A 12827-nucleotide genomic window follows, 5' to 3' on the forward strand; every position below is an offset into this window, starting at 1 on the left:
AGCCCAATAAGAATTCCTGGAAGAGCTAAAAAATAACTTTTAAAATCAAATAAGAGTGGTAAAGGAAAAATTAGGGAAATAATGAAAATTATGAGAGAAAAAAATTTAATGACTTGGTAAAAGAGGTACAAGAAGTACGGAAGAAAATAACACATTAAAATACATGATTGGTCAAATGGAAAAAGGGATGTAAAAATTCACCGATGAAAATTATTCCTTATAAACAAAATTGGGCAAGTGGAAGTTAATGACTCCATAAGACATCAAGAAATGATAAAACAAAATTAAAAGAATGGAAAAAATAAGAGAAAATATGAACTATTTCATCAGAAATACAACTGACCTGGAAGATAGATCAAGGAGAGATAACATAAGAATTATTGGATTTCCTGAAAAACATGATCCAAAAAAGAGCCTAGACATTATATTTCAAGAAATTATGAAGGAAAACTGCCCAGATATCCTCAGACCCAGAGGTTAAAATAGAAATTGAAAGAGTCAATTAATCACTGCCTGGAAGAGAACCCAAAATGAAAACTCCCAGGCATATCATAGACAAATTCTGGAGCTCCCAGATGAAAAAAGAAAATACTTCAAGCTTCCAGAAAGAAACCAGTGAAATACCATTGAGCCACAGTCAGGATCAGATGAGATTTAGCAGCTACCACATTAAAGGAGCAGAGAGCATAGGGCAACAGTACTGGGTCTTTATGCTAAAAAAAGATCAAAGAAAAGGGGAAAAGACCTATTCGTACAAAAGTGTTTATACCAACAGTTTTTTAGGTTTCAAGGAATTTAAAATAGAAGGAATGCCCATTAATAGGGGAATGGGGGAAAAAGTTGTGGTGTGTGAATTTTATAGGGTACTATTGTGTTATAAAAAATGACAAGTAAGATAGTTAAAAAACAAAACAAAACAAAACCTGGGATGACTTAAGTGCACTCATATAAAGTAAAGTGAGCAGAACCAAGTAACAATAATATTTTAAAGATGATCAATGGTGAAAGACTTAGCTATTCTGATCAAGACGACATTCTAAAACATTTTCAAAGGACCCATGATAAAAGATGCTATCGATCTCCAGAGAGAACTGATGAACTCTGAATGTGGAGTGAAGCATACTATTTTTACTTTCTTTGTGTGTATATGTTCATTCAAGCATGCATGAATTTTGTTTTACAACATTTCTTTTACAACATGGATAATAAAGAAATATGAAATTGTCTGCCCTCTCAAGGAAGAGAGGAATGGCAAGAGAGAAGAGAAAATTTGGAACATTTTTTTTAGCATTTTAATTAATTTATTTATTTTTAGTTTACAGCATTTAGTCCTACAAGCTTTTGAGTTCCAAACTTTCTACCCTTCCCTACCACCCTCTCCCCAAGATGACATGCAATCCAATATAGGCTCTACATATACATTCACATTAAACATATTTTCACATTACTCATGTTACAAAGAAGAATTATAACCAATGGAATGAACCATGAGAAAGAAGAAACAAAACAAAACAAAAGAGAGCAAATAGTATGCTTCAATCTTCATTCAGACTCTGTAATTCTTTCTGTGGATCTGGATAGCATTTTCCATTAAGAGTCTTTTGGAGTTGTCTTAGAACCTTGCATTGCTGAGAAGAGTCTAGTCTATCAAAGTTAGTCATGGAACAATGTGGCTGTAACTGTGTACAATGATCTCCTGGTTCTACTCCCCTCACTCAGCATCAGGTCATATAAGTCTTTCCAGGTTTTTCTGAAGTCTGCCTGCTTATCATTTCTCATAGCACAATAGTATTACATTGCATTCATATACCACAACTTGTTCAGTTATTCCCCAATTAATGGACATTCCCACAATTTCCAATTATTTGCCACCACAAAAAGAGCTGCTCTAAATATTTTTGTGCATGTGTGTCCTTTTCCCATTGGTGTGATCTCTTTGGGATACAGTTCTAGAAGTGGTATTGCTGGGTCAAAGGGTATGCATATTTTATAGCCCTTTGGGCATAGTTCCATAGTAATTGGGAAATTTAAATTCCCACACCCTATTACAAATTCTGTTATTTATGCGTCTATATTTAAGGTCTCTTCATTAGAGGCTGATGACAGTTCTCCAGTCAAATCACTCTCTAACCTCTCTATTGTGAATGCTTTTTTTGAGGGCAGTCCTGAAGAATCCCTGCCCCCCTCAAAAAATTTAAAAAAGAAACAAATTATTCTGTTTAAATAGCAACTAGCAACTCAAATAATTCTAACCATGGCATGTTTTAGACTTTTCCATGTTAAATCTAGTGTTGTTATTCACTTTCTACCGGTAGACTGCTTTTGACCTATAGTTAGGGTCTGTCTCTGTTTCATAGCTCCAAGAATTACTAAGATATACATAATATGTCACAGTCCCAAAGAGAGTACACATCATAGTGTCATTTAGATTATGCCAACAAGTGACCATAAAGAAAATGAATCCATAATTAACAATTGGATGTGTCAACAAATGGAAACAGTTTTGTTAAACATATCTCACGGAATACCTTGGTTTCTGGAATAGGTACAAATCTTTCCTTGCATCTTTATATAGTTCACTATCCCTATTTTGTCTCTGTTTCCCTAGTCATCTGAAAAGAAAATTAACATTTTTTTTCTACTGTATCTCCACAGAAAACATTCTAAGATTAATGGTCACTGGGCATATTCCCAGCATGGAGTAATCTCTTTTTGTGTTTGAATATCTCTATGGGACTTCTAAAAAGAGAATTAATTGGTAATCAATATAGAGCATCACTCTCTTTTTCCCCCAACAAATGTACTAATGTGATAAAAGCTGAGGGTCCTAGCAAACCAGAATAAAGCATATGGCATATGTATGGTATTGTATACTCAACAAAATCTGATTGATTTTTAGTTTGATTTTTTTTAAATTAAAAAACAACTCCTTTCATAACATCCATGCAGATTCAAAGAGACATGGAATGGATAGAATTGAGAAACAGTTCCCTCACCCCCTTCTCTTTCTTTATTAGTACAGTGTAATAGAGGCAGGGGAATAGTGACTGGGCTTGTGATTTCATTGGCATAGAGAATTCCCAGTTGATTAAACTCAATCTAACCATGCAGATTAGCCCTGTTTTGGAAACAACTGGTTTTATAGAGTTTCCTAGAGCAATGAAGGGTTGCATGGCTTCACTACAATTTTTTGTGTGTCTTTTACCCAACTTGTAAGTTTCAACTATGGTACCTGAACATAAGGTCTTCCTGACTTTAAGGCTGATTCTATAATCACCACACTATGCTGACCATAGTACAATGTAATGTTAAAAAGTTTATAGAGAAAGGTTCTGCTTGTAGTGTGTAAAGACTTTCTTTAACCCCCTTACTATTTTGCTTATGACAACATTTTGGTTTTGTTTACATATTTTCCTTACTTCAATATTTCACAGATTTATGAATTCTTTTGTCTGATTATTGAATCTGCTGAGATAAATCAAAATGTTGTGAAGTCTTATTGAATAATCTTTAATTATTGTTATGAGTAAACTATTCATCATCCTACCTAGGAATGAGCCTTTCTAAACTTAATCAGGCTGGTCTTCAGTAATTCAATTCAATTCACTTAATATTTATTAATTGCCTGCTATGTGCCATGTGCTATACCAAGAGCTAGAGAAACACCTAAGGAAAAAAAATAGCTGCTGTCCACAAGGAACTTACAATATAATGGGGGAATACAACAAAAAAAAAGGTCAGGGATTTGAGAAGGCCACCAGGAAGCATGGGTTGAAAACCCTCTTTAAAAAAAAGTATTTGAGAAGAGTTTGATGTTCCAGTTTTCAGAGGCCCCCAATCGGCATGGAGAGGTAACTGAGGACTAATTGACAAGATGTTGAGTATTAATACCTGAGTCATTATTTTTGGTGATTAGATCAGGAAACAGATAAACTGTCAATGAACCTGGGCTCTAAGCCTTTACAACTTGGCAGAAATTACAAGCAATTGTATTTTACTTGCCAAATATTTGAGAGCTCAATCACCCCTTTACCTTAAGGAAGCATCAAAGGGAGATGTCAGTGGGAAATATTTGTTATGGACTCACATATGCAGAAACACATGTTAGAATACACCTATGAATCGCAACATTGGTATTTAGTTTTAGTAAGTGTATGCACAATCTGGGATATTTTAATATGACAAAAATGTTCATTTGCTTCTGTGTCTCCTTTTGAGTTCTACTTCTTTTTGGATTTCATTCTTATTGTTATTCTTTTTTAGTGTAGCTGAAGTCATCCTGTTGTGATTGCAGTGATATTACTTCTTTCCATCTGCATCACTTCCTACAGTCATATCATATTTCTTTGTATTCTTCATATTTATCTTTAAATGATAGAATAATAAACCTTTGTATTCATAACCAAAATCTGACCATTTATTTTTAAATAGTATTTTATTTTTCTGATTACATGTAAAGATAATTTTTAATATTCATTTTTACAAAATATTGAGTTCCAAATTTCTTTCCCTCCCTCCCATCAAGGCAGGGGGAGGGTGCAGCTAGATGGAGCAGTGGATAGAGCATCAGCCCTGAAGTCAGGAGAATCTGAGTTCAAATCTAACCTCAGATATGTACTAGCTGTGTGACCCTGCGCTAGTCACTTAACCCTGATTGTCTCTCAAAAACAGATAAATAAAGTATATGAAGGGTGCCTTCATGGCAACCACAGGAAAGGAAATGACAAGTGACACATATTGGCTATGGAAGCCTAAGCAAATTCCTTAACCCCTCAATGCCCCAAACTACTCTCTGACACTATAAAGTTGCAGGAAAGGGGCTGACCTGTGTTGGTAGAAGGAATTTCCTTATCTGAGTATTTACTATAGCAATGAAGTCACAGGCCCCTACCCTAGTCCTCCATAATCTTGGTGCCTTCCTCTGAGGCTACAGGCAATTTATCCCATCTTGTTTTATTTGTATATAGTTCTATGTTGTCTCCCCCATTAGACTGTGACCTCCTTGAGGGCAGGGACTATTTTTTGCCTTTCTTTGTATCCCTAGCCCTTAGCACCATGCCTGGCATTTAATAAATTCTTGTTGACTTGTCTTACTTGTTGATTATCCTAATTCTATTGGATTTGTTAAGAGAGGGGGAGTATTATGGTGACCAAGTGGTTAAAGTAAGTATGGGCTGGAGTGAGCAGAGGTTGGTTGAGGCTGCTCTAAAATATTTACAACAACTTTATTAAGTTTGAGGATACAATACTCTTAGGATATTGTATCAAGGATTCAGGAAAAAAAATGAGAGATGGAAAAGTTAGGTAGTCCTTGGTCCTTGAGATGGTACATGAAATTAGTCAGATGCTACAGGAAGACAGACGTAAGAAAATCACAATGCAGAATCAGCAGAAGATAGGTCAAGATAACCAGAGAATAAATTGATGCAGTGATAGATCAGCACAGTAGCACTATTATTAGGACCATGGAGGACCATCTTCCTCCCAAACTTGGAGTTGGGTGGGACCAGTGCTAGACAATGGAAATTGTAATATAGGTTGTAATATACAACCCAGAAAAGACATAGAGCTCTGACATTTGTCACTTAAACATCAGAGCTGTATGTCCTTTGTCAGTTTTTGTGTGACATTTTGGGTTGTTTGAGTTACAGTTGGGACACCTGGTTTTGGCTTTGGTGTGAATGGGATGGTGCTCATCAGTTATGAGGTACAGCATCCAGAAAGAATACTGGACTCAAGCCATGAATATAGAGACTGTGGCATCCATAGCTCCAATTGAAATCATCAGAAGAGGTTGACTATCAAAGGGTGATTATTTTGGCTCCTGCTAAGCAGAATTAATATAGTAACTGGATAATTCTTTTATATTACTTCATGACCCCATCCATAATAGAAAGTGGAGACAGGGAGAAAGATCTTAGCTATCAGGAGGATTCCTGATTGGCACCTGGTTTCAATAAAAGCTACAGATTCTAGGGAAGGTCCAAGAACATAGAATGTCAAAGCTGAGCCTTAACACAGAGGATGTACTGTAACACAGAGAATGTTTGAGTTGGAAAGAACCTGAGATTACCTTGGCCAAAGATTCTTAACCTGGGCTCTGTGAACTTGTTTTTTTTTTATATTTTGGTATTAGTATTTCAATATAATTGGTTTCCTTTGTAAACTATGTATTTTATTTTGTGCATTTAAAAATATTCTTTTGAGAAAGGGTCCATAGGCTTCACCAGACTGCTCAAGGTGTCCAAGACATAAACAGGATTAAGAACCCCTGATTTGGGCCAACATTCTTATTTGACAGAAAAGGAAACTGAGGCCTGGAGAGGCTAAATGACTACTGTAAGGACACATAGGAAGTTAGAGGCAGAACAGGGAATACAACATAGGTCTCTTGACTCCCAGGCTGGTGTTTTTTCCATTATCACCATATAATATGTTCAAGGCATGTCAAATATAAATGGCAAAGAGGTCCTTAGATTGAACAGGAGATGCAGAAGCAGCCAGTGCTTAGGAACTATTCAGCCTCTCTCTTTCATCACTTGTCTGCAGGTTCCACATGGTACGATAAAGTCATTCTCCAAATTACTGGCAATAGCAATGGCCCGGAAGTCTTTGTGTCCTTCCGAGATGGCCTACTGAATGGTGGTGCATTCTGTACAGGTACCTACTAGATAGGATTTATTTTCTATGTTGTATCCTGAAAAAATCTACTTGTCCAGAGTCAGCATTCACTGGGAAATTACTGTAAAGAAAGTAGGCAAACTCCTTGGTATCTTGGCCCTTGCCAATGAGCTGCTTAATCTGAGCTGAATCTAAAGGTCCCTTGGTGCTTCGGCGTGGGGCCAGACTAATGGGCACTTGAGCCATGGCCTTGACCCTGAGGAGCTCTTCTCTTAGGTCAGCAGCAGGCTGGGAGCAGGCCTGAGCATTTCATTAATTGCTAGAGTATTTGAAAATAAAATTTATTAATAAATTTGGCTTTTGCTTTTTTAGTGGCCTTAAGTTCTCCTGATATCCTCTCCTCAGCCATTATCTATAATAAAGATTATTTTTTCCTAATGAGAGGAAGATTTTTAAAAGTCATGAAAGCCAATGGATACCTTAAAAATGACAATACATATGCAATGCTCCTCATTGTGGACCCTACCTCCTACCACTGCAAAGGTATAAAGATGCCTCTCATTATTCCTTTGCGTGCTGCTCCTTTCATTCGTGTTATTACCATTATTTATATGGTTTTGTTGGCTCTGCTAATTTTATGTTAGTCCATAGAAGTTTTCTCCATGCTTCTCTGAATTTACTTTGTCATTTCAGAACTATTTGATTCCATTCATCTGTCTCCATTTGTTTAGCTATTTCCTCAGTTGGTAGGTGTCTATATGGTTTCCAGTTTTTTACTAATACATAAAGTGGTGCTTTAAAAATTTTGGTTTATAAGGAGACTTTTTTTTAATAAGTTACCTCATTGGAGTATATGTCAATATTTCTTTAACTAAACAAATCTTCCCAAAATGTAGAGATGGCTTAAAAAATTCAGCAAAAAAACCCTTACAGATTGAAGATAGCATTGATAATGTGAGCAGAATTGAATGAGTGGATAATTAAGTACATATTCTGTTCCAAGCACTGTGGTAAGGATTTTGTGATATAAATTTAAAAAAAAAGTGAAGACAATCCAAATTTTGGGCAGCAACACACAAAATTAAGTTGTAGAGCAGATAAAAAGGCTTGATAATTTTTTTCAAGAAAATACTAATAATCATCTTTATTCTTAATATTTATATTTGGCTATTAAAATGTACAGATGACACACATAATAAAAGAAGAATTTTTACATACACATAAAAGTATTTTCAGGTATACATTCCTTGCCATTTGTGAAAAATGCAAATTAAAAATGAAAACAAAAAAGTCCTTGAAAACCCAGTAAACGTAAAGGATGAAGATGGAGAAGAGAGAAACCTGGACAACAAGCTATTCCCATTTTCTTCCTCCCAAACATGGTTTTCAGAATAGCTTGTAAAATCCAGAAACTTGGAACTGTCTTCACTGGTTTGAAATAATTCCACTAAAGACCGTATTGGTGAACTACAAATACTATTTTCTTCTTTTGTAGCAGGAAATTCTCCTTTGTGCTTTAAATGTAATTTGACATTCTTCTGCTGACTTCTTTTTTTTGTTTGTTTCTTTCTCCCTAATACTATTGCTACTTTTCAGTGCAGCTTCCCTGAAGGCAAACTGTCTGTACTTTCAATGTCAGCTTCTTTGGGTTCTTCACCAGGGGGACTATGGGATATAATCTTGGCTTGACCAGTAGGTAGTTCTGGTGAATTGCTAATGACTCTAAGAATAGAATCATTACTGTGTGGGGAACTAGTGCCTTTATTTCTTCTGATAGGTATCTGGAAAAATCATAGTATCTGACTTTCATTTTAGTTGAGACACGTTTTTGTCTGTTTTATCAAAATCAGAAAGGCGCATAAATTTCTCTAGGATATATTCATTTATAATTCCTTTATGGTCAGAAACTTCAGGAGCATATATCCACATATCTTTATTCAGAGGCAGTTGTTCCAAATCCAGTTCGATGTCTTTCTTCATTGGATTTACTATATAAGATTTCCTACAATCCAAATGCTCTCTGAGTTTGTTGAGTTATAAGGACATGGACTGCATGAAGCAAATGAATCTGTGGGCTCTCAACTAAAGGCAACGTTCTGTGAAGGATCCCTGCTTTCTTCATATTGGAAATCCTGTTTTATCACTTGTTTGGTAGTATTTCCCCAAGAGTCATTCGGGGAAACACGGTACAATTCCAGCTGTTTTTCTGGTTCATTCATTTTAAAAGTATTTCCAATGATGGGGGCAAAAGATCCAACACTGCATCTTAGTTTTCTGGATATATTGCTTTTGTATTATACAAAGTCATAGACCAACTTGGATATATCATCAACAACTTGATACTGAGTATTTTGTGCAAAATTTCTGTATTGCTCACTTAGAAGATGGGCCTGGAGCTCCTCGTATTTCTGGGAGCAGCACTCATAGTAGCCCTTCTCGTTGTTTTCTCTGAGGCAGGGCTTCATGGGAGGCCAGCCCCCTTCATTGGCATCACTGCCCATTCTGTTCCTTTGTTTAGCTTCTGTTTGTTTCTGTAGACTAGATGTTTTGTCTAAATCAAAAGGGCTGCATGGATTAGGAATGGAATAGTTTATAAGACTGGATAGCTAAAGGTAAAATGGTCTGTAATGGTGGCTTGAATCTTCCACCACTACAAATGGCTTTTTGAGCCTTCCTGTTTTTATTTTCTGAACACCTAAATGTTTTCCCACCTCTCTTAGTGATGTGCTTGATTTCTTGATCAGATACATTTTTTCTTTTGTTCAATATAGTATTTAATATCATGAGTATGAAGAATTTTCCTTCCCCAGGACAAAGCATTTGGAAAGATACTATTTAAAGGGATGAATTCATGTTCCTTGATAGCTTTCTCAACTAATAATTTTCCTCTACTCATACGTACTGCATCTGGAGTCTTGAATGAACTTCTATCACAGCTAGGATGAGGTGAAGTATTTCCTCCTGTACATGTTGATTATGTACTTTGGACAGGAGAAATACACCCCAATGGCTGAGCATATTTTGCTTCCTCTTTATTTGAAATTAAGTAACTTATATCTTCACTGAGAAATTCTTCAACCTTCCCTCCTAGTTCCTTGAGGTCCTTTTCCAGTCTTTCAGAGATCAAAATAGCTGGCCAATCAAGATAAAAGACTTTTCCCCAGAGTGGCTTATACTTAGAATTTTCTGATTTGTTATCATTTTTCACAGTTTTCAAAGATGGTATATTTTTCTCATTTTTTATTTGGGTACCACCTGATGGGTGATGGCCTTTGCTGCCAATCCTCATGGTGAGAGCTTTCATGGCTGCCGCAATGCGGTCCACATGCTAGGGCCAGCTCCCACGGGGCCGCCTTCTCAGGGACCTCCACTGCTGTAGCCTGGCAGCCTGCCAGGGTGGGAAGGGAGTGGGCTGACCCAGCTGCCTCCATTTCCTGGGAAAGCTCCAGTCTTCATAATCTTAAAGGTGCAATGGCAGGGCTGATGGCTTGTCCAGAAAGTTTAGTTTGTATCAGTAGGGTAGATACCAGAGATCTGGAGAACATAGAGGCAGAGCAGGCATAAGGCCTAGTGATTATCTATCTCAGCAGAAAGAAAAGAGTTGATATTGGCATCATCCAAATAATCCTGCTTGGGTCCAGGTTGCCTATGGCCAGGTGAGCAGGTGACATGAAGGTAACAGGGTTAGAGGTAAGGGATGAAGTCCTGGGGTGGTAGGCCTTTCTGCTGCCTATTGTTCTCTAAGGGTGGAAAAAAAACCACAAGCGAATGGTAGAGCTTTATAGGGAGGCAGCATGAAACAGTGGAAAGAAACAGAACCTGTACTTGAGTTTGAATTCTAGCTCTGTTACTAACTCCCTATGGAAGTCACATACCCTCTCTAGCCTCAGTGTTCTCCCTTATAATCTCAGTTTTGAGTTTTTTTAATAGTTGCTAGATCACTGGAATTGGAGTGCAGAAAGATCTGGATGCAAAACCTGCCTCAGACACTTACTAATTGTGTAACCATGGGTGAGTCATTTATCTTTTTTGTCTCTCAGTTTCCTCATCAGTAAAATTAAGGGGATATACTTACTGGGCTCTATAGTCCCTTCTAGCTCTAAATTATAGTCATATAATCTATGTTTCTTCTAATCTTATTATGTTTATTTTTGTCAGTCATATTACAAAGTAACAATAATGATGATCAGATTATTAACAAGATTGTTTGAAATTTAGAGTTTTTAGTCGCCATTGTTTAAGGTGAGCCTTGGCCTACGGATATAATGTGACTTGAACAATTAGCTAGTGACAACATGAAGCTATCATGATGTGCCAAAGATTAAAAAAATCCAATATTTTTATGTAGAAATCTACATATACCACTAATTTAAATGTTCTTAAGTTGTTATTGTATTCCTGAATCATCACATATAAAAATTATTGATAGAAGATTGGGCTTACTGAGTTTGGAAGCTGGTTGGCTTCTGACTTTTTTTTCCCCTCTCCTTTTCCTCTCTCCCCACAGTTACAGAGCCTGGTTGTGGGTGAGGGGTAGTAAATTTGGGAAGAAAGAAGAAAGAAGGCACAGCTCCTTCTGTGGGAGGTACTAAGGGCATGGGAATGCCAGGAGGTTGTAGAGCCCAGAACCTTAATTAAAGGTTCAGGGAGCCATTGAGTCAGATTTGGAGGATGAGGAGAAGGGCCTCTGAAGAACCTGTGAACTTTCTGGTAGGGGTTGATTGGCTTTTGGGAACTTGGAGCAGAAGCTCCAGGTTCCAGTGGTATGGGAGGAAGGACTAGGAGTTTGAGAGGAGAGGTTCCTGTTCTTGCTTAGAGGATTGAGCTTCAGGGTGCTCAGGAGCCTAGGGCTATTGCCAGTGGGGCCTCTGCTGTAACTGCTGTGCCTTCCCCCTCATTCCTTTTGCCAGATGGGGGAGGATAACTCAATTTCCCTGCCATTGAGCTCACCTACAAAAAGTGTACAACAGAGAACAAAAGAAAATCTGCAAGGAAGCAAAATAAAAATGGATAGTTTGGTGGTCAAACATTCTAGTCATGCTGCCCTCCAATTGGCTAGCTATTGTGGTCCTGTCTGGTCAAGTCACATAGGTATTGTGGTCCAATTTTGGGCTAGATTGATGATGTGATTGTGACTGAATACACAAACACACCTGTTCATATATGTGGGAATGGGTCTGAGGGTAGAAGCTAGGTAGAGGCAGTGGCTGAGTTCACATTCTTCAGCACTCTCCTTAATCTGATCTGGAATGAGAGGAGTTTACAGAATCTGCTAAAATGTTTTTAGCTGTTCTAACTTTTCACTGAAGCCTTTGTGCTGTCAGAGCCAAGACAACAGGATGAAGAATCTTAATGGTTCTAACCTTTCACTGTATCTGCGGCTTGGTAAGAGGCAAATGAGAGGGAGAAGACACTTCAGCCCTAGCCTAGGAAGAGCTGGGACCATGCAGAGGAGAATCTTAGTAGTTACAATTTTTCACTGTATTCTCAGCTCAGTCAGAGCCAGGATGATAGGGAGAAGGCACTGTAACCCTAATCTGGGAAAAACTGGGACCAGGGGAAAGAGGATCCTAGTGATTTTAACTTTTCACTGTAGCCCCTGTCTGGTCAGAGCTGGACCACAGGGAGAAGGCACCAGAGCCCTAGCCTTGTCAGAGGTAGGACCACAGGGAGGAGAATCTTAGTGGGGTGTTTTTTGAACTTTTACTCAAGTAAACTTCACTTCCGTGTCCATTCCTTAAAAATATCTTTGAAAGTGAGAGGTTTGAACCAGCTAGTTAAGGTCAGTGGGACTCTAGAAAAGATCCAGTGGCACCTAGTCCTTTCTTCCTCATACTGGAGAGCTCAAAGTGTCATCTCTGAGGTGTTTCTTTTTCAGATCTATGCATTTTCCCAATTTATCTTAGTGCCAAATAATGTCCAGAATGAATTCAAGTACTGGGATCTATATTCCAAATAGTATTACACAATTCTATTTCTGTGACCTGCCTCTTTTTGATCAGTGAAATGACCTTTTTTCTCTTAGATCTCAGGGGGAAAATTTCCCCTTCCCCTTTTTTCTGTCTGTCCCCCCACCTCCAGAACTTGGCCAGAGTCCAAGTAAGTATATATATAGAGAAAAGGTTTTGTTTTTGTTTTTGTTTTTTTGGCCAGCAAACTTTAAGAGACCATCAATCTTTCTAGCCCAGGTACAGTTTTTTTTTCTT

General features: G+C 37.6%; 1 pseudogene; it reads right to left on the minus strand.

Annotated features, from left to right (window-relative positions):
* Positions 1 to 7853: 7853 nt before the first annotated feature.
* LOC118842096 lies at positions 7854 to 9925 on the minus strand (annotated as a pseudogene).
* Positions 9926 to 12827: the final 2902 nt, after the last annotated feature.

This window comes from Trichosurus vulpecula, chromosome 3 (genome assembly GCF_011100635.1).
Source record: "Trichosurus vulpecula isolate mTriVul1 chromosome 3, mTriVul1.pri, whole genome shotgun sequence".
Taxonomy (NCBI): Eukaryota; Metazoa; Chordata; class Mammalia; order Diprotodontia; family Phalangeridae; genus Trichosurus; species Trichosurus vulpecula.